The sequence below is a fragment of the Zootoca vivipara genome, chromosome 3, assembly GCF_963506605.1.
Source record: "Zootoca vivipara chromosome 3, rZooViv1.1, whole genome shotgun sequence".
NCBI classification, from domain to species: domain Eukaryota; kingdom Metazoa; phylum Chordata; class Lepidosauria; order Squamata; family Lacertidae; genus Zootoca; species Zootoca vivipara.
The window spans coordinates 67,797,360-67,802,081 of record NC_083278.1 but is presented as its reverse complement, the minus strand read 5'-3'; positions in this window follow the sequence as shown (position 1 = coordinate 67,802,081).

Here is a 4,722-nt window from a genome sequence, read left to right as displayed (position 1 = left end):
TTGGCACACATGTTGCCCCAAAGAAGGGGGCGTATATATTTTTTCCTGTCTACCCAAAGGAGAGATTATGTAATCAAAATGGTTAACTCTTTAGGGACATGCAAACAGCAGAATATAAAGCAGAAGTGTAGACTTTTCCCATAAAAATTAATCCAGATTCGTCACATTAAACAGAAATTATGGGAAAGAAAAATCCACTGCACTTCTCCCTCCCCAACACTCTCGAGTTCTTGCTACTGTGGTGGTTAATTAACTTATTTCAGTTGGTAATTTGAATAGATAACCACAAAGGTTACTGCCAAGAGGTTATAATGTAGGTCCAGTGGTGTGAGGGGGAACCAGACACGGAGAATATCTGCTGGCACTTAGAAACAGTGGAACTGAAGAAAAATGAAATAGAAAAGAGGTGAAGCGAAAAGGTAGCTAGAAAAGTCACCACAAAGAAGATGAGGAGCGATCATGGGCATCTACAAGAAATTTTACGGAAGGGGCAAAGTAAATCCTCCAAATGAATAAATAAACATGCGTAGTTGAAAAGTGAGAGCAGGCAAGTTTTCCACTTTAAAAAATGAGGAGAATGGTGCCTGCACTTTTTTGCCACACAGCTCAAAAATGAATGCTGGAAATATGGGAATTGTGGTTCATTTGGCGGTACAGGAGGCTGTTCCCCTCCCCACTGGACACCCATGCAACCAAGCATGGAACAACAGAAACTTGAAGGGAACGTTCAAGTCAGGCTGACTGACTGTCCTCCAACCTAGGATAGATAATTGGCAGTGTTGCCACAATAATAAAAAATGGTTTGGGGGTGTGTGCTCTATCATGTTTTTGTTTTCTCATGTTTATGCCTCTTAATTAAAAGTTCTTCCTGTTTAACTAGAGCAGTGCACAAATTAACCACTCAAAATTGCCCAAACCTTTCTGTGGGCAGGAAAACTGTGGTGCGCAGGGGGCAGGGAATATTCTAGTAAATTTGTCCAAGGGAAGGGGAGGAGAAAAGCTCCAACGATTTCTCGGGGGTGGGGCTCGCCAGTGGTAGTAGCAGAGCTACTTGCTTGGTTCCCCTAAAGGGTTTCTATTTTTGCTTGTGGCAGTGGCCACAACTGTGGCTGGAGGCCTGGCAGTCATTTTGCGCCCTCCACAATGCCCCAAATTTAGCACTGTACCAGGACATTAAAGGGGGTGGGAGCGGAGAGACACCACAAAAAATGGTGGAGAATATATAGGCAAAGTTCTGCAATACTGCCTTCTTTTGAGAGGGAGACAGGGCTCTACTTTTCTTATAAAATAAATAACAAACCACGGCAAAGTCACCATGCACAGGCAGTATAGATAGACTGGTGGTTTTCAACCAGTGTGCCGTGGCACCCTGGGCTGCCTAGAATGATGGTCAGGGGTGCTGTGGGCAACACCAGCCTCTGTCACTCTTTCCTTCCCTCCCTCTTCTGATGGCCTCTTGTGTCTTTGTCTCTTAAAGGTTTGCACAGCTGTTTGTTGCAGCAGCTCTGGTTACAAGCTCCCCAGGTCAGGGGTCAGCAACCTTTTCAAGCCGTGGGCCAGTCCACCATCCCTCAGACCCAGGGCAGTCTCGAGCAGGTCGGCCGCCCTGGCGCTGAGGGGCGGGGATCGCTCCGGCACCCCCGCCCTCGCAGGGCGCAGCATGGCTTCGCTGCGCAGCGCCCTGCCTACCGGCCCGGCGCCCTAGCGCCCCACGCCACCGGGACTCTACCTAGAGCCGGCCCTGCTCAGACCATGTGGTGGGCCGGACTATATTTTGAAGGGGGAAAAAATGAACGAATTCCTATCCCCCACAAATAACCCAGAGATGCATTTTAAATAAAAGCACACATTCTACTCATGTAAAAACACCAGGCAGGCCCCACAAATAACCCAGAGGTGCATTTTAAATAAAAGGACACATTCTGCTGATGTAAAAAAAAAACACTGATTCCCGGACTGTCTGCGGGCCGGATTGAGAAGGCGAATGGGATGGAAATGGCTGAGATGACCGGAAGAATCCGCTACCGGGGAGAAGAAGCGACAGAAGAAGAGTGGAAAGACTTTAAAATCTATTTGAAAAAAACATGCAAAAATTGTATACCAAGAATAGATTTAGAATTGTATAGAAGCTGAGGATTTAAAATCTAAGTGAAGTATACAGAAAGGATAGATTTGAAATTTTAAGATATGTATATAGAAATGCATTAGAAATTGCTAAAAGATAAAAATGAAATGAAGAGCAGATGGAGGGAACTCGAGGAGGTCTCTATATACAATGTTAAAGATATCTGGATTTGTATTTAGATGTTTGTTTTCTTTCTTTTTTATTGTTATGTTATTGTGCTTTAATGTGTTCTACTGCTTTTTAAGTTGTTGATCTTTTGTTTATCTCTTTTGTGTTTATAAAATCAATAAAAATCATTATTTTTTTTAAAAAAGAGAAGGCGAATGGGATGCATCCGGCCCCCGGGCCTTAGGTTACCTACCCCGGCCCCAGGTGAATGGTGCCTCTAGGGCTAGCCGGAGGGTGCTTCCCAAACCCCTGTGGAGCAGTGGGAGGAGGCACCTCTCTTTGGGATGGGCAGCTCAGAGACCAGGGGCGGCTGCCCAGAGGACTCCCAAGGAGAGGGGAGAAGAGAGGAGGCTGAGGGAACACTCCACAAGAGAGGGTGTTCAAAAATTGGTGAGGGGCTGCCAACTCTGCAGGCAAGGGGTAACATAACTGGGCTCCTGAGCCCCACAGAGGTGCTGCAGAAAGAATGTAGCTGGTCAAGGAAGCCATGGACTGGAAAAAGTTAAAAAGGTTGCTTTTGCTTCTTTTACATCATCACTTCAATTTGCTTCTTTCCTTTGTCTTTTCATTTCTTTTCCAAAAGGTGGCAACACTGGATAGACTTACGATATATCCCACGCCTCGGGGTCAGCATAACAACTTGTAGATTAACCCTAAGACATGGGAAATGTCATTTTTCCATCAGCTGTATCCACAGGGTTCCCACCTTTTGAAAAGCAGAATGTTGTTATTTCCATGGCTTTAAAGCTATTTTTAACCATTCCATTAGCTGATGTAAATACCAGCCATTACAGAATAGTAGTAATAACAAACTTGCTCTGTAAAAGGACAGGAATCCCTGGGCACATCTGTAGGCAGATGGCTAAAATGGGAAAGTAACATAAAAGAGAGTCAGGGATTCAGTGTTAAACTGATGTTAGGGAAAAGAAAACTTCAATTAAAAGACCCCAAGAATGTTTTGTCTGATAATATTGTTGTCAAGTCATTACATTCCAATGTTTTCCATCTATTCTTTCTTTGCTTTTCTAAAAAAAATAATGTGTGTGTTTTTAAAACAACGAAGCACCACTGCAATGACAGACCACACTGGCACCACAATTATGTTATGCTATTTTTTTTTAAATGCTACAAATGAGACCTTGGTGGTGGAGACCATAGGAGAAAAAGACAGAAAATCCTGGAATGTCATGGTTTGGAATAATGTTTCTAGATCTTCTTTTGAAAACAAGCAAATGATGGCAATTCCAGAGAAAAAAACAAGCATGGAATTAAACCACTGATTGACTACCACTTCAAATTCTCTTCCTGAAACAACCTTAAAATATTTCAGAAAGAAGAAAATCAGCAGGTACAAAATTGAAATATTGTTTAAAATACAATGAAGTAATAGTAGGAAAACTTAAACCAAACATCCTTTTTGTCCCCATATTTCCAAATAAGGAACTTTAAAAATAAAGGTCACAGAAGGCCCTAGGCCACCCCTACTTATCCCCTTTGGAAAATAAGATTGAATAACCACGCACAAAGGAAAAAAAGTATGCTACTGCAAATTTACCTGATATTATATTAAATACCGGTATGAGAGAGAATTGACCTTTTGCCTGGGAAACTGACATTGGCAGCACAGTCCTACACATGTCTACTCAGAAATAAGAACCACTGAGTTCACAAGGATTAATCCTAAATTTAAATTAACCTAGCAGTTCGAAAGCACGTCAAAATGCAAGTAGATAAATAGGAACCGCTACAGCAGGAAGGTAAACGGCGTTTCTGTGCACTGCTCTGGTTTGCCAGAAGCGGCTTTGTCATGCTGGCCACATGACCTGGAAGCTATACGCCGGCTCCCTCGGCCAATAATGCGAGATGAGCGCGCAACCCCAGAGTTGGTCACGACTGGACCTAATGGTCAGGGGTCCCTTTACCTTTACCTTTAAGTGGATATACAGTTGTAGCTCGACTGTCTTCTCTATCAAGGAACCTGGAATTGAGTCAATTGTAAGGCACAGAGATGCCAGAACCAGGAAACCAGGTGTGTGATACTTCCTCTCCCTGCTGGCTGCTCCCGATGGCTATTTGGCACTCATTAACGATGTTTCAGATCCTGTACAAGCTTGCAAGAGGAGCAATTTAAAGTGCATTAAGTATAGGCATTTGATCTACACAAAGCTGCATTTAATTCGTCAAGCAGCTAAAACTGGTTAGATAGGCTACATTGTGGGGTAGCAGGTCACATCAAATAATTCAGACTATGAGGGGAGAGAGAGAGAGAGAGAGAGAGAGAGAGAGAGAGAGAGAGAGAGAGAGAGAGAGATGAGAATAAGGATAAACGCTAAATTGCCATGTAACTACCCACTTGCACATTTTTATATTTTCTCCTGAACTAGTTCACTTGGCCACCGAGATCTTAATTTGATGCTCTCCTCTTGGTG